This window comes from Cervus canadensis, chromosome 22 (assembly GCF_019320065.1).
Source record: "Cervus canadensis isolate Bull #8, Minnesota chromosome 22, ASM1932006v1, whole genome shotgun sequence".
NCBI classification, from domain to species: Eukaryota; Metazoa; Chordata; class Mammalia; order Artiodactyla; family Cervidae; genus Cervus; species Cervus canadensis.
In genome coordinates this window covers 20,375,430-20,394,007 of record NC_057407.1, presented here as the reverse complement: position 1 = coordinate 20,394,007, position 18,578 = coordinate 20,375,430, and the positions used below count along the sequence as shown (strand labels likewise).

Sequence of the window (18,578 nt, the reverse complement as noted above, 5' to 3'; positions counted from 1 at the left end):
TCTATAATCCATTGGCAGTCCACCCAAAGTGATGTTTTGATACTTCAGAGTTGTTTTATTGCACACTTCTAGCCTGTAGCTCTATAAAACAGAAAGTTTCATAACAGTTGTAATTACTAAGTTCATTTTCCCCATACACTAGGCCAAGGTTTTCTGGAACTTGTTGCTTTTCCCAAGATAATGGGCTCCCTTTCTCCTCCAGCTCTTACATTCTGACTCTCTTCCACATCATGCCCTTAGGTGGGGAAGGTATTGGAAACTCCACTGTAGTCGAATAACCTTCTTCTCAGAGAGAAAATAAGACTCAAACCTGCTTGCAAAGAGAGCAGGACAGATGGCATTTGCATTCCAGAATGATGATGATGATGCTGTTAATGATAATGATGATGACTGTCCTACTGTTAATGTAACACAGCTAATATTTGTTGAGGGCTTATCAAGTACCAAGCTTGCTGCAGGTGCTTCACAGGTACTACATTACTGAATATCCACAACAATTATGCAAAGCAGTATTACTATCCCCATTTTACAGATGAGAGAACCAAGGGAAGTTATGAATCAATGGTGATGATAAATAAAGAGAAGGAATAAAAACTTTCCTGGATGTTAGTGGTCAAGGGCATTACCTGGTGACATAGACTCACTCATTTATTCATTAATAAAAAATTTAACTGTTATCTACATACCAGGCCCTAAGCTGAGCACTACTGGGCTTCCCAGCTGGCTCTAGTGGTGAAAAAAAAAAAAAACCTGCCTGCCAATGCAGGAGATATAAGGGATGTGGGTTTGATCTCTGGGTCAGGAAGATCCCCTGGAGGAGGGCATGGCAACCCACTCCAGTATTCTTGCCTCAAGAATCCCATGGACAGAGGAGCCTGGTGAGCTACAGTCCATAGGGTCGCAAAGAGTTGAACACGACGGAAGCGACTTAGCATGCACACAGACAAGCTGATCACTAGGCTGTAGTACCCTCCAAACTAGTTCTTAATGTGCCTAAAGTGATGATTACTTTAGACATTCATCAGAAACCTGTGATTATAGAAAGTCTTTGCTAACATCTAAATGAAGATTTGCCAGGTTGAAAGCTTGGTTACTTGAAAGTCTAAAAGACATAAGTCCTTTGTAGGATATTGAACCACATAGGGAAGACATTTAGCCCTCTTACTAACAATGCTTAATCCAATTCAAAAATTAAAATTATCTGTCAGTTATAATAAAATATTTTAGATATATTTAACATTAAAAGTGAAAATCCTAAGCCTCATTTATTAATTTCTATTGATGTGACTGGATTTCTCTTTCTAAAAGTATCACAATCCATTAAAAAAAGAGCAATAGTGAACTCTGTTTTGCATATAATATGTCCCCATAAGTTTGTAAGTTTTGTATGTACTTTGAGTTAAGAATAGATTCATCTTAATCTTGAAATATTAGGAGGAGGATGATACTGAAATATAGGTGGAGCGAAGGAAATCTTTTTTTCACATAAATACTAAATTAATGGAACCTGTTTCCTGAAGAATGGTTTAACACAATCATTTAAATTGCTTTTTAAAAATGCTATGTCAAAGTTTATATGGCAGCTGAGAAAAGTGGCTCTTTGAGTTTGATGTCAGAAAGGTTACCCATTTTTGGAGCTTTTTTTTTTGATGCACCATACTGCATACAGGATCTCAGTTCCTAGACCAGGGTACAAACCCTCGGCCCCTGCAGTGGAAGAGTGGAGTCCTAAACCACTGAATCATCAGGAAGTTTCACCTTGGCATTCTTAACAGCCACCATTTGTTGGGCAAGTACTATAGGTAGGTACTATGTTATGCAACTGTTTAGTATTATATTAATATATACTTTCATCCAAGCTACCTTGTCAATAGTGTTGCCAAAATAAAACTTGTTTGATTACATAGATTAAGGGTCATTTCTTTCGGCCTTTGGTGTGAAACAAAGGGGCTTCCCAGGTCGTGCTAGTGGTAAAGAATCCGCCTGCCAATACAGGAGACGTAAGAGATGCAGATTCGCTCTCTAGGTTGGGAAGGTCTCCTGGAGGAGGGCATGTCAACACACTGCAGTATTCTTGCCTGGAGAATCCCATGGACAGAGAAGCCCGGTGAGCTACAGTACATAGGGTCGCAAAGAATCAGAGATGACTGAATTGACTTAGCATAGCACAGTGCATGAAATGAGAAAAAGAAACACAGGTATAGTTATCGACATAGCTATTAGTACTATACTGAACACTGCAGTACTGTTTCGAATGGCTGAAAATTGGAAACAACCCAAATGTCCATCAATTGGGAATCTGTTAAATAAGTGATTGTATTAGGATTCTCCAGAGAAACAGAACCAATAGGGTATATATAGATATGTAAGAGGCAGTTTACTGTCGGATTTGCCTCACAGGATTATGGAGGCTAAGAAGCCCCATGATATGTTATCTCAGGCTGCATAATCAGGAAAGCTGGTGGTATAATTTAGTCTGAAGGAGAACGTTTGAGAACCAGGGGAGCAGACGGTGTAATTCCCAATCCAAGGCTGAAAGCCCTAGATACAGGAGCTCTGATGTCTGAGGGCAGGGGAAGATGGATGAGTCAGCTTAAGAAGAGAAAGAGAAAATCTGCCCTTCCTCCATCTTTTTGTTCTATTCGGGCCCTCGACAGATTGCATGATTGCCCACCCATACTGGAGAGCACAGATCTTCTTTACTCAGCTTATTGACTCAAATGCTAATCTCTTCCAGAAGCACTCTCACAGACTGGCCCAGAAATAATGTTTTGCCAGCTCTCTGGGCATCCCTTTAGCCCAGACAGGCTAACACATAAAATTAACTATCACAGTGATATACATTGTAGTCATTAAAATGGCAATGAAGAAGAAGAATGAAGACATCGGGAAATGCTCACAAGTCCATTCCTAATGGTGTATACAGTGAGATTTCATTTTCTAAAGTTTTGTGTATAGAAAGTTGATTAGAAAGGACATCTTCTAAACACTGGCAATGGAAAAGTTGATGTTAGCCATGGCTATTTTGGGTAGTAAAACCATGGGTGGTTTTATGTTCTTATTTTTCCTTACCTTTACTTAAAAAATATCCTACATTACTTTGGTAATTTACAATAATGGTAAAAGTTGCAAAAGTGATAAGGAAAGAAAGAAAGGAGAGAGAGAGAGAGAAAGAGAAACATAAAAACCTAACATGGCCTGAATAGGCCAATGTTTGAAAAAATGGAGGACAATATTGTACTATGTAATTTAACTTGTTCTTTCTCTTACATTTCTTGGGTTCTTTTTTGTGTGTGTGTGGCCCCAATTGTTTTGGACGAGAGATTTATGTTTGACTAGGCAAATAAGGCTTGTGATTTGCCCTGCGCTGTAAATTTCTTGACCCACACGTTGCCCTGCTACAGAGATATCTAAGCACTTTATAAATGTTTTCCTTTTAAGTATCACTGCAGACAGATGCTTCCGTAACAGGCACAATTTTTGAAACTGTATTTACAATTTATGAACTTGTAGAATCACTGAATCCATTTCTTGGGCCATACCACTCTCAGAGTATAAGTGAAATACAAAAATAAATACAAAACAATGATGGTGATGAGAATGACTAAACCACATGAAAAATCAAAGTTTAGCTATTTTACTTGAATCCTGGAGAAACATAATTTTGTATATAAAGGTAGGAAAATGTGTTTTTTCAACTATATATAAATTATGTTGGCATTAAAACGTAGAGGCATTACACTGTGACTTCTTCTAATTTGAATGTGCTCAGGTGATTGAAAATTGTACTGTGGACATAGAATAGGATTAGGAAACAGTAAGGTTTGTAGGGTTTGGAAGGCCATGTGGGTGGCATTATGACATGATCTGTGGGGCCCAGTATAAAATGAAATGCAAGACTCCTCATTTGAAATGTATTAAGAACCTCAAGATTAAGACAACAGCAAAGGGACGTCCTGCAGTCCAGTGGTTAAGAATCCGCCTTCCAGTGCAGGGAACGTGGGTTTGAGCCCTGGTTGGGGAAATAAGATCCCACATGCTGAGTGGCAATTAAACCCATGCTTTGCAACTAAGACCACACAGGCAACAACTAAGATCTGACCCAGCCAAATTAATTAATTAATTAAAAAGATAACAGCACATGAATCCAAGTGCAGAACTGTCTCAGTGAGAGGAGGGAGGACCCTGGGCAACTGTACGGGTGTACACCCATGAAGCCAGCCTAGATAGCAGCGGGCTAAGAGGATATAGGTTCAGTTCTGTCACCAACTATATGACCAAGCCAGTCACTTGGTCCTTCTAACTTTCATGTGTCTCATCCTTCACATCAAGAGGATATTTTGGGGGAAACACTTTGTTGAAAGCGATAGAGATCGAACTCCCATTAGCTTAAATTTGGGGGGCTCACACAACAGTACGAGGCTGGCGGTGACCTTACTTTACAGCAGGAGTCAGTGAACTTTTCTGTAAATACTAGAGAGTGAATATCTTCTGCTTTGCGTGTGTGGTGGTCTCTCTCACAGCTATTCAGTTCTGCAGTGGCATCAAAGAAGCCACAGACAAGATGTAAATGAGAGAGTGTGGCTGCTTCCCAACAAAATTTTATTTATGGACTCTATATACAAATTTCATATAATTTTCATGTGTCGTGAAATATTCTTCCCTTGATTTTTCTACAACCATATAAAAATGCAAAAGCCATACTTAGCTTATAGGCCATACAAAAACAGGGGGAGGGCTGGATTTGGCCTTCAAATGTTAAGTTTGATGATTCATGTTCTAGACACATAAGGCATCAGTTATGTATATTTTACCACAACAAAAAAAAGTAAAAGGAATGCAATTGAACCAAATTACGTTCCAGAGGATATCTTTAATGTTTTGTGCAGTCTTTCATAGGAGCTGTATAATATGGTGAATAAGTATCCTCGTTCTAGAGACAGCCAGCCATAAGATTGAACCTCAACCCCATCACTTATGAATTGTGTGACCTTAGATAAGTTACTGACTTCACTGAGCCTCATCCTCCCTAGCTCTGGAATCTGCATGATTAACAGCAGCAACAAACCCTTGGACAGTCATGAGGATGGGATAAGGAATGCAGGATGCTTAGCAAAGTGCTTGACTACAACAAGCTTCAGTGAGTTGAAACTACAAGTATGATTACACATATTTTACATATGCTAAATAATAAGGACAATTTATGGAGTTTTTCAATGAGTACTTTGCCTTCCAGGCTATCACTTGGGATGAAATCTCCATGCAATCATCCATTTTCATGGATGTATGGAGCCTTAATATCTTCAGTTTGCTTTAGTCTCACTCCCCCATCATCTGCCTAATGGACTTAGACCTGCAAAGGATGAGTGAACCAGATAGGTAAGGCTTCTCAGCCATCCTTGGCAGAGATCCATGACATGGATATAATTTAGCAGCCATTCTCACACTGCACATTCTTTCCTCATGTCACAGCGCTGGTCCTCACATATCTGTCTTTATGTTGGGGCAAGTGATATTTGTGTTGCATTTGGTGATATGATTAAACCAGAGGCTACATGGGGTATTATTTAATTAGGACAGACCTGTCTACATGTCCGTCTAAGAGGTTGTTTCTTATCTTGCTACACAATTCCACAGAGCATATCTGAGGGATGAATTCCCTTTCAACTCTGTGAGAGACCTGCTCTCAGATAAGCATCACAGCCTTCGGAACATGAGCAAAAAGTAGCTTCTTTCAGGATCATTAACTAGTGTGAGTTTAAAAAAAAAGCTATGTCATAATACAGTAACAGAGTGGAAAGCTTATCTTAAATATGGAGAAGAATAAGTTGATTTTACTTGTTAGGAATTTGGGCAAATTTAGCCATTCTGTTTTTTTGTATTATCTATGAAGTGTGGGGTTATAAAGTAAACGAATCAGATAAATAAGCTAGCTTGCGTAAATGTTGAACCCACTTTTGAGAATCAATTGTTTTTTAAGGATTTAACTGGGCCAGTTTCCAGGAATTCTCCAAAACTTTTTGCTGTAGTCAAACTGTCTTATTACATTCCTCACTCCTTTAAATCTTCCACTCTCCAATTTACCTTCTTTCATGCTATTTTATTATATGCCTTTGTCCATTAGGTAGGAAAGTCTGTTCCTTTCTCCTCTAATGCCAACTAGTTCATAAAACATTGACAAAACATTGAGTATATGTCAGAAGTTGTGTTAAATGCTAAAGAGACAGAGAAATGAAGCATGAAGGCAGATGGCTGCAGGGGTTAAGAACATGGACACTGGTGTTAGATAGACATGGATTTGAGCCTGTCTAATGACTCATGGATTTGAGTCTGTCTAACGACTATATCTGGAGAAGGACATGGCAACCCACTCCAGTACTCTTGCCTGGAAGATCCCATGGGCAGAGGAGCCTGGTAGGCTGCAGTCCATGGGGTCACAAAGAGTCGGACACGACTGAGCAACTTCACTTTCACTTTTCACTTTCATGCATTGGAGAAGGAAATGGCAGCCCACTCCAATGTTCTTGCCTGGAGAATCCTAGGGACGGCAGAGCCTGGTGGGCTGCCGTCTATGGGGTCGCACAGTGTCAGACACAACTGAAGCGACTTAGCAGCAGCAGCAATGACTATATCACATAATGGCTGGGTCACTGGGCAAAATTCCTAATCTCTGTGAGGCCCAGATTTCTGATACCTAAAATATAGAGAATTATTGATACAACATCTTCTCCTGACAATGATAGAATAAATGAAATAGAGAATGTCTATTAAGCAGGTATTTATAATTGCAAGGGTCAGAAATAGAACCCAAAATGGCATAAGCCCAAAGGGGGTTATAATGGCTCATATAACTGAAAACTCTAGGAGTGCATTTCAGGTACAGCTGAATCCAGGGGACTTAATGTTGTCATGATTCAGCCTCTTTTTCCATATCTAGCTTTTGCTTTCTTCTGTGTTAGCTTCATTTTCATGAGACTTTCCAAGTTTTCATTATTATTTTTATAGCTAGTCATCATAGTAGAAGGAGATCATCTCCCTCCAGAAAGTTTCATCAAGACAAGGAGCAAATCTCTTGGGTCAATCTGGCTCAGCCCTGACTAATGACCATAATTGGGGAGATGGGATATCTTGAGAAGGCCAACCTGTATCACAAGTCCACTCACCTAAATCAAGCAAAATGAAATCTAAACGCTATTTTCAAAAGAAAAGGAAATGGATGCCTGTAGACAAAAGTCAGATGTTCATTAGAGAAGGTTAACATAGAGGCTGGTATCATATAGGAATATCTGTTGTTATCGTTATAATTATTACTTTGAAAATAAATAAAAATAAACTTATCAGTAAATAATTAAATCATGATTTGATTAAACTAATGAAAATTATTAAGATGAAAATAAAATGGGAAACTATGCAGTTTTCCATTATAATGGAGAGTGTAAGCAGTAAATTAGAATGGAGCAGGGTTGTTCCTAAAGGCATACAAGCAGTAGTTGAAGAAGACACCAAGACACCAAGACACCAAGTGACTAAAAATATTTCAAGGACTGTTTGCTCCTTAACAGTTCTTGTAAGTACCACTGAAGGGTAGTACACGTGCAACAAATGCCAATGATTATCAATGCTTATGAAATAGCTTCTTTTATAATATTGGGGGGTCTCTGTTTTATAAATATTTGACTGATTGGGTGGGCTACTCAATAAATCATCCCTAAGAAAGCCAGGTTTACAAAGTTCTCTTACATTTCACTGATGTCTTGCCCAGCATTTTGTGGGCATGGAGTAAGGACCTTAGTAAAAACTTGTTGATTAATACAGGTGAAAAGAAGCTATTAATGCACAGTTACAAATGTGTCTCATATACCAATTAAACTAGCGCTAATATCAGGCCCAGTACTTTGTTAGTATTTTTTCATTTCAAGGGCATGTACTAGAAAAACGTTTTCTTTTCACATATTTTTATGTTCACATTTTACTAATTTAGACCAGCTTTATACTCATTAACCCAAATTAGTGCCATTTTACAGTATACAAACTCTCAAATACTTATTCCTCCATTCCCATACTATTTAAAAGTGGTTTCTGTTTTCAAAAAATGTGATTATTTCCAACTCTTTCATTTTAAACTCAGGTATCTTTTAAACACAATAAGATAAAGATAAATATCTTGAATACTAACCCTTAAAGACGGACACCTCAATTACAGACTTATTTCTAATTCCATTATGTCCCTAAGACATTAAGTCATGTAATGTTTTGGCTTGATTGATATATTTCCTTTCTTCATTTTCCATTAATGTAGGAAGATCAGTATCTAGGCTTTTGAAAAATGTGTTTCAAGATCTATTTCATTTGGGAAGATCATATGATAAACAGGAAGTATAATCAGTTTACCATTGAAATACTTTTGTTTTTGTAATGAACTTTTTAAAAAGTTCATTCCATTGTTTTCCATGCATCATGCCTTAAGGAATATGTTCTGTTTGATTTATGATGTACAAGTTCATTATTTTACTAAGTTATAATCAATATATTCAAGGTGCTCTGGTTAATTAAGAAACATTTTATTATTTGTCTTTGCATTTAAGAATTCTCAACTCTTGTTTTTTTCTTTTGTTTTTTGGGGGAATTTTTGTTGTGCATTTCTAGCGACTGAGACCAATACTTTTGGGTTTTCACTCTCTTTTGATGCTAATCCTTTTCTGTTCTATTTGACTCTAGGTTCTACTCTAAGCCTTAAAAAATCTCCTTAACTATCTGTTCCCTCCTTAACTATCCTTTCTATCTGTGACTGCCCTTTATGGGGCTCATCATAGGAATTAACCAAACATTTACTGGCTCAATTTGGCCATCAGAGAAAAAAATCTTAGAGGGACCCATATCATACCATCTGGAGCAGTTGAGTAAAGAACATACAAACATACACATTGAACGCATCTTTATGTATGCATACTTCAGTTCAGTTCAATTCAGTCGCTCAGTCATGTCCGACCCTTTGCGACCCCATGAATCGCAGCACGCCAGGCCTCCCTGTCCATCACCAACTCCTGGAGTTCACTCAAACTCATGTCCATTGAGTCGGTGATGCCATCCAGCCACCTCATCCTCTGTTGTCCCCTCCTCCTCCTGCCTCCAATCCCTCCCAGCATCAGGGTCTTTTCCAGTGAGTCAACTCTTCACATGAGGTGGCCAAAGTATTGGAGTTTCAGCTTCAGCATCAGTCCTTCCAACGAACACCCAGGACTGATCTCCTTTAGGATGGACTGGTTGGATCTCCTTGCAGTCCAAGGGACTCTCGAGAGTCTTCTCCAACACCACAGTTCAAAAGCATCAATTTTTTGGCACTCAGCTTTCTTCACAGTCCAACTCTCACATCCATACATGACCACTGGAAAAACCATAGCCTTGACTAGATGGACCTTTGTTGGCAAAGTAATGTCTCTGCTTTTTAATACACTATCTAGGTTGGTCATAACTTTCCTTCCAAGGAGTAAGCATCTCTTAATTTCATGGCTGCAATCACCATCTGCAGTGATCTTGAAGCCCCAAAAAATAAAGTCTGACACTGTTTTCACTGTTTCCCCATCTATTCCCCATGAAGTGATGGGACCAGATGCCATAATCTTAGTTTTCTGAATCTTGAACTTTAAGCCAACTTTTTCACTCTCCTTTTTCACTTTCATCAAGAGGCTTTTTAGTTCCTCTTCACCTTCTGCCATAAGGGTGGTGTCATCTGCATATCTGAGGTTATTGATATTTCTCCCGGCAATCTTGATTCCAGCTTGTGCTTCTTCCAGCCCAGCATTTCTCATGATGTACTCTGCATATAAGTTAAACAAGCAGGGTGACAATATACAGCCTTGACGTACTCCTTTTCCTATTTGGAACCAGTCTGTTGTTCCATGTCCAGTTCTAACTGTCGCTTCCTGACCTGCATATAGGTTTCTCAAGAGGCAGGTCAGGTGCTCTGGTATTCCCATCTCTTTCAGAATTACATATGCATTAAAAATTTTAAAACCCAACTAATCAACTTGTTTAGGGCATTCACAACATGTTTTATTTTTAAAGTCAGTTTTAGGGAATTTTCTGATGGTTCAGTGGTTAGGAATTGATATTTTCACTGCCATGGTCCAAGTTCAATTTCTGGTCAGGGGAACTAAGATTCAGCAAGCTGTGTGTTGTGACCAAAAAGAAAAAAAAATGTCAATATTCTTTATATCATACCTGGCATAATTTATGATTCATCCATGAAATTATGAAAAACTATAAAAAAATTTAGAGCACAACACTCTGTGGCAAAGGGTGGAAAGAACAGAACAACTGAGTAATTCTTTACTTTCAAATCATGTATTCAAGCACTGTTTGAGTTGCAAGATTGGAATTACAGCCAATTGAATGGATAAGAGTAATTTTAAAAATTGAATTGTAAAAGTATCTATAAAATATCTAGATGTGATATTGCTATTTTTAAAATCAGTATTTACTCAACATCATCCTCCTTTACCACTCAGGGAATGAATGGTGACTGATTAATATTTTGATTGTTTCTACATCTATATGTCCCTAGTGGCTCAGCTGGTAAAGAATCCACCTGCAATGGGGGAGACCTAGGTTCAGTCCCTGGTTTAGGAAGATCCCCTGGAGAAGGGAACGGCTACCTAGTCCAGTATTCTGGCCTGGAGAATTACATGGATTGTATAGTTCATGGGGTCACAGAGAGTTGGACACAACTGAGCAACTTTTACTTTCACATCTTTATGTCATCTTCAGGCTTAAACTCTTCTACATGGAAAGATTATTTATGTTAAAGATATTATAGAAGCATCACGATATATATTGGTGAAGAATGTAATGTGCATTCTATATACAGTAATGTGGCATTCTGTATTAGGCAATTATATTATAGTCTCTATGGATGCTTGAAATGACCAGCTGCTTCTACTTTCTGGAGCAAGGAAATGGTCCGTATAATAACAGTGTGTAAAATACCTCCCCAAATGAATAAATTATTTATATTGTAGGGAAAGGTTTTACTGGTCATCTGGGCCATGAAGATGAAGAAGAAGCTACCACAGTCAATGGAGGTGGTGTGGAAGAAGTTTCAAGAGGGAGTGGATATATTTATGCATATTGCTGATTCACTTTGTTGTAAAATCAGAAACTAACACAACATTGTAAAGCAATTATATTCCAATAAAAAATACTATCTTAGCTTTAGTTAGTGATGTTATCTCAACACAATTTCATTATTCCTTATAGCCCCAAATGAATGGTTTGTCCGCTCAAACCAGTTTGTCCACTCTGATTCTGCTACGATCATTTCTGTACAAGCCAGACTATAGGAAGATGTGAAACCAGCAGAAGACTGGGTGCAAGACTATTCAGAAAACAGAGAAAAATATAATTAAGGATCAGCCAAAGGGCTTTATCTTACAGAACCTATATGGCCAATTTTTCTTCCATGGATTTTAAAAAAAGCTTACTGAGGTATAATTTACAAATCCTAACATTTGCTCATTTTAAATGTATGATTCAATCATTTTCAGAAAATTTATAGCTGTGTGATGATCACAACAATCTAATTTTTGAACATTTTTATCACTCTCCAAAAAATGCCTATTTGCGGTTGCTCCTTATTTCCGTCCCCACCTTTCGGCAACTGTTAATCTATTTTGTCTCTACAGATTTGTCTTTTCTGAACATTTCACATAAATTGAATCGTATAATATGTGGTTTTCTGTAATTGTCTTTTTTTACTCAGCATGATATTTTTTGGTTCACCTCCATTGTAACACTTAATAATATGCACTTCATTTTTATAGTATTCCATTGTATGAAAATGGCATATTTAATTTACCCACTCACTGGTTGTTTTTATTTCTTGGCTATTATGAGTACTTGTGTGCAAGCCATTATATGGATGTATTTTTTCAGTTTTCTTGGTTAAATACCTGGAACTGACTATGCTGTGTCATATGTTAAATTATATTTAATATTTTAAGAAAGTTATAAACTGTTTTACAAAGAAGTTGCATCATTTTATCTTCTCACCAGTAATGTATGAAGGTTTGCTTCTCTACATCCTTGTCTACCCTTGTTATTGTCTTTTTTCTTTGTGTTTTTTTGATTATCAATACTCTTGTGTGTCTCATGGTATCTCAAAGAATTTAATGGACAGTCAGTCTCATCCATGCATCATTCAGTCATTCATCAGATAGTTGCTGAATATTTACTATGTACCAGCCAAGCATACAAAGAATAGAACACCACCTCTAAAACTGAGGAATTCATAGACTACTAGAAATATAAAACTACTAGATATGTTTCATAGTCTAATCTACTCATAAAGCCTTCTAGGTAATATATATTCCTCCTTCCTTGCCCTCCTTGCCTGCAGGTTGGACTAGAGGTGAACATCTGACCTGAAGATGGCCACTCCATTGGCTGGCCACCTATCTATGACTTCTAAGGCAACACTAAAAAAGTCAGATGATTTGGGCTGCTCACATACCCTCTCAGAGAGGTTGTCATAGAAGATGAGCACTAGAGTCCCCAAATAATCTGGAATCTGAGGATATCACTGCTGGATATTGCCTAAGATGACTAGACAGAGGAAGCTAAGTGTGAGAAAGGTGAAGGCGCTGACTCTGAGATGAAGAAATGAGAAAACTCTTGTCAAGAAATCTTGGTTTTTCTGTTCTCCCTGTTCTGATCTGCATACAGTTTAACTAAGCTTTGTTTCCTCTTCTTGGATTCTGTGAGATTTCTGCAGCATTACAGTGAACCTCCACCTCCCATTTTCACTTGAGCTATTTACTCAAAGTTTTCTGCTGCTTATAAATGAAGAACTAGAAGGCAACAGCTGAATTGCTAACTCATGATCCCTCTGTGAACATTCTCACTCTTAGAGACTTGTAATCAGGCCTTTCCAATTACCATGACTTATCACTTTTTTTCTTTCCATGGACACACAGTGTTTAATTATGCATATTAGTAAATGTAAACAGTAAAATGTACAAAGCAAATCACTAGACCACCTCCTCCCCTTCCCCCTCTCAAATTTCATAGCTCACTTTGTGGAGACTAAAAAAATAGATATTCATATCCTTTGAATACCTCACAATTACTCATTTTTACAAATAGCTGTAGACTGCCTACCTACTCCAGACACTGTCCATGGCATTTGCAAAGATGAAATGAACAGGAGGGTCCTGACCTTGGTGAACTTTCGCAGGGGGTATAGCCTCGAGTGCCACTGTAAAAATAAGCAAAAATAATTCACCTAAAGCAACAGAACAAAGGAGGTTAAATTAAAGTAATAAAATCCAGAGTGGAGGCTCTGGAGAAAACTCCCAAAGCAGAAAAAAATAGCTCCTCCAAGATTTTAGAGTGATTGGAAAGATGGTGGGTGGCGAGGCTGTAGTCCTAGTCCCTAAATCCATCTGACTCCCCGGAAATTGACAGGAGTCCGCAAAAGCTGAGGCCTCTCATAGACTCCGTTACCTAGACATGCAGATATACCAGCGAGTTTCCTTGCTTTTCCTGCACTCCTGACCAAAGCACTTTGAAAAGGACGCTGGGAAAGCAGGTGAACGCGACGTGATTAGCTACGTTATCTCCTGCGGAAGTGAAAGTCCCATGACCGGAAGTGAGGAAACAGTTGCCGTTTCCGGGCGGTGCTTCTCTGATGAACACCTTGATGTGAACTGCGCAATTTAGACACATTCAAGAGGAAACCAAAACTCAGGGATTGTAGGGTAGCTCTACGCCACCTCCAAGAGCGTCCAGCAGGAGAATGGGGAGGTCTGGACAGTCCCCACCTGGTACCCTCTGGACAGAGCTTTGAAGGAAAGGCTTAAAGCTACAAGGTATGTGTGGGGGAGGGTGGGGAAGGGCTAAAACCATTTCTGAGGCTCTGAAATTGGCACGGTTTTCATCAAGAGAAACTTTAATGCCAAGTGAGAACTGTGTCAATTTAAGCAGAAGCCTACCTGCCAAGTCAGACTGCCCATCCCTCCGCCCACCACGACATTGTTCTGGGTCTGCCATGTCTCTGTTGGGGAGAAAATAGGAAGAGGAGTAAGTTAACAGCAGAACTAACATCCACTTCCAGCTGGGTGACCTACTTTGTGAAATAGGGCACGTGAACGCAATCATGATCTTTAAGATTTCTTAAGCTCTGAAAAAATTATACAGTGCCTTGATTCTGCCTTCAGCCCCGTTGAAGATCACATGTGCTTGCTAGTAAATTTCTACTGCTAGAAAGGAGGTTCTGAAGTCACTTTAGCAATGACTTCAGAACCTGTTCCCTCGCAACTTAAGGACTGAAACCTTGAACTTCTGAATTTGCTGACCTGTTTGAAATGAGGTGGGAGGAAAAGTATTTTAGTAAAAGATACTGCTTAATCTTTGGTGTGTTCCTCAACCACAAATGAATGGAATTGCAGTCGTTGGGCAGTTTAGCGAGCTTCCTTATAGCAAACTTGGCTCCTACCGGCGGACTATCACTCTAAAAACACTCTGGGAGCAATTACACACTCAGTAACACCTTATTAAGTAGCAATTTTATCTAACCTTACCTGTTTCTTTCTGAGTGTGAGAATGAAGGGAGAAATGAAGTAAAATATATTGCAAGGCTCCATATGCTCTCCCCTTGGACGGTATGGAGAGCGTTAGGGTGGCATAATAATGCGTGAGTGCCATGCAGAAGTTGAGGGAGGGGTAATTTTGGTTAATACTTACCACTCTCCACCACCCACACCTCAAGTCGGTCCCAATTCCCAATGCTGACAGAGAAATGGGGAGGTGTGAGAGGGAAATAGCGACTTGCTGGCGCCATCCCCATTTCAAGCGGCAAATGTGTATGTGGCACTAATCCTGTTTTCGAGTTGGGGGTCTTAACCTGAGTCTAGAAACAACTGAGAAACAGCATGAGATAGTCTCTTGAGGGGACGGTGATCAGCTGTTTCTTTATTCTCATTTCATCTTAATTCTTGGTGGTAAGATTTTTAAAATTTCCTGAACAGACCTAATTAATTTATGACAAACTACGCCAGTGTAATCGGTGCTGAAACAAATGCATACAGATAAGTAGGGAGATAAAATGAATCTGCAAGTAGAAGACCCCAAGATAATGCATTTAAAATGTTTTTACTGATATCTTTCCTGTGTAATGATTCCAAAGTACCTAGTAACAGATTTGCTTTCCTTTTTATCCTCCTTCCTTCTGCTTTCTCTATTTCCCCAGGCCAGTGAAGAAAATGAAAAAAATGTAAATAATGAATATACTTGGATCCTTCCACCTTCTCCTTCTTCATTCTGGAATCTTGGTTACCATTCCCTCTGCTCTTAGTTCTGAAAGATTTGTTGCCAATAATCATGCGACCTAGTGAATATTACTACTACTTTTTTTTCTTGATGATTGAGGGTAAATAAAGTCTTGATGGGGACAAAACTAAATTTTAGTTTTTCAAAGATTACTTATTTTAGGAGTTTTCTAGCTTAAGAGACAATACTGTATTGTGGATCCAGACTGTGTGTCCCTAGCTGCCCCAGTGTTACCATTTTACTGGGCATATTTCTTAATCTTCTGCCACTATTTTCACCCATTCAAAACAGGGATGGTAATAGTATCTACTTCCTAGGATTATGTGGAGGTGAAAGAGATTATGTGGAGGGAACATAAAACCATGCCTGGCATGTAATAGGTCCTCACTGAAAATTAACTATAGAATTCATTTAGGGAACCAACATTTCTTGAGTACCAACTGGTATGAGGAATTCTTACAGGTATCTTTAAAGGAACAGGCCCAGAATGTGCTATTGAGGAAAAATTTTACACTAAACAATATTTTGGTAGTGTTTTCTCATGTTGTATAATGTAATTTTCAAAACAGGTTGCATACTATTCTGTAATTTTGCTAATCTGTTGGACAATTAGATTGTTGAATGTTCCCCTTTTAAGGTGTGAATGTAGCTGTTGTAAACATTTGATCAAATTGATCATTCTTCAGTTACTTAAATGTTTGCATTCTATTCTTTTAAAGATGTTTTTGGCCATGTTGCCTGAAATGTTTTGATGCATGTTGCCAAATTAATATAGGTTACCTAATTTGATTTTTTGGAGAATGTGTACTATACCAGAATGCCATCCATAATATCTTCCCTTTTTGCATAGTACCTTCTTTTTTTCTTAGACTTACTTTCTTACTTGGTCTTTTGGCCTCTTTTTTTTTCCTTTTGCTGGAGGATAGGTAGAGTGGTGCTTAGTCACACAGTCATGTCCAACTCTTTGTGACCCCATAGACTGTAACCCTCCAGACACCTCTGTCCATGGAGATTCTCCAGGCAAGAATACTAGAGTGGGTTGCCATTTCCTTCTCCAAGTAGAGAAGTAGGGTAGAGTGGGATAGGCAGTTAATCTGGGCTGACTGGAAACAAAATAAACTGATTGGCACCTCCCCTGATCTGACTCCCATCTAATCCACACAGGTGGTGTCAAAGGTCCCATCTTGCTCCAGGCTCTGAGATCCTTCTGTATCCCTTGTTGGGAGAAACACTGTAACTAGATCTTCATAACTCAGTGTCAGGTCACACTTCCTCAAGCTTCACTTGCTTATTTTCGTGTAATCTTGGCATGGGTTTGGGTAGTGGATTCTCTGCCTTTGCCTCCTGTGTGTGAGGCCAACCTGCTTCAGTGGTGGTTCTGTCTTGTCCCCAAAGCTTTGTAAAGCCTCTTCCTCTACCATCTTCTTGACCAATTATCTAGATACTACTTCTACTGTTGGGTGTATTCTAACTACCTCTTTTGCACTGTGGAATCAGACTTGTCATCAAATCCCAGTCAGCCCATATCTGACATGAAAGGACAAAAAATAAAAGCAGCCACGTCACTTCTTACTTCATTGTTCTGATCATCTATTACTGAGTGTAACCAATCACCCTGAAAGTTAGTGGCTTAAAACAACAACAGCTGTTTCTTTATTTGTCATGGTTTCTCTGGGTCAGTAATTTGGGAAAGGCCCAGCTAGGCAGTTTGGCTGCAAGTGTTTCATGCAGTTGCAGTCAGAGGTGGCTGGGACCAGAGCATCTGAGGGCCAGCTAGACATTTCTTTGTCAGGGTTTCTCGATGCAGTCTGTGGATCAAGTTAACTGGGCCTCCTCGTAGCATGGCACCTTCAGGGCTCTGGGAGTTCTCCCACAGTAGCTCAGGGCTCTAGCAAGAGTGTTCTGGTGAAAAGGGCAGACATGGAATTTTATGACTGAATCTTCCAAGTAGTATTGTGTCTGCCATTTGCTACTGGTTGAAACAGTCACAAAAGCCCACTCACATTCAAGGAGAGAATTAGATTCTGTCTCCTGCTGAGGAGTGTGGCCATCTTTGAACATGTGATTGATCACATCCCTCTACCACATCCTCCTCTCAGTGTTCCTCCAGCACAGTACACTGAGCTCTTTGGAGAACTGGGTAGACATTGTCCTCTCACCCAGTTAAGGAACTCCTCTGCATCTGTTGAACCAGGTCATGTCTCCCTCCATTCTCCAGAAGGCCTTTCTCAACTCTCTACAGTGCTGTCTTTGCTTCTGAGCTGTGAAATAACAGACATTGGGATACTGCCTTATATTTTACAAATCACGGTGCCAAATATTCCACTTTGTATCTTTATTCATGTTGTACTGGTCTGTGTGTTTCCCTACCTAGGAACAGGAATCCTGCATTATGAATCTTGGTGTTACCTCCCACCCCTACCGCCACCGTAGTATTGAGATCCACATTAGCTTTACATGGACAACTGCTGAATGAAGAAATGAATGAATGCATGAGAATTTAAAAAAAAGGCATAAGCATGTGCTGAAAAACACAATTCACTAAGAAAACTCGGCTTAAAAATGCCTTCCTTTAAAATTGTATTTGACTCAAGATATCCTTTTTTGGTGGGCAGTTGTATGGTCACAAAGTTCTAAGTCTGGCCATTTACCCTGGGCATCCCTTGGACTTTGCTGCCTTCTAAGCTTAGCAGACCAGTTAAAGCAGAGTTTATTGTAAAAGAGAGTGTAAATTAAGGGGCTGGGATACATCATTAGACATATGGTCTCCTAGGAATTTAGATCTTCCTGTAGTAGGTGGAATTTGTAACATTCTGGCCTCTAGGACCATATGGTTGTATTTAGAGATGCCAACAGAAATAAATACTTGACTTCCAATGCAAGATTCTTTTTTTGCTGGCCCTCCCAAACAGCCATATAAGTTTCCTGTGCAAAATTTAAAAGGACAGAATTAACATTTAGTTCTCATCATTTTACTGATTTGTTTGTGGTCATTTAACACAGGGTATGAAATGGGTTCACCAAGGGCCAATCCTGGTGAGGGTCAGTGACCCTGGACCATCCCTGAGGTGAGCAAAGATATGTACCTGATCTGTACCATATGACTCTGCACTCTTAGCTGTAGCTGACTAGACTGGGTTCATTCCACATCTCAGACAACAACTTGGGCCAGTGCCTTAAGAAATGGCTTGGTTTTTTAAGATCTGCTCTAAATAGAAATGAAACAAAAAGAAACTCTTCTAGCAACAAACAAC

General features: G+C 39.1%; 1 long non-coding RNA gene across 1 annotated transcript in view; it reads left to right on the top strand.

The window, feature by feature from the left end:
• The first annotated feature begins 13,753 nt into the window (after window positions 1–13,753).
• LOC122424745 overlaps window positions 13,754–18,578 on the top strand; it is a 72,773-nt gene continuing 67,948 nt past the window's right edge. The window contains exon 1 of the long non-coding RNA XR_006264517.1: window positions 13,754–13,865. This is a non-coding gene — a long non-coding RNA (uncharacterized LOC122424745). The remainder of the gene's footprint in view (window positions 13,866–18,578) is intronic.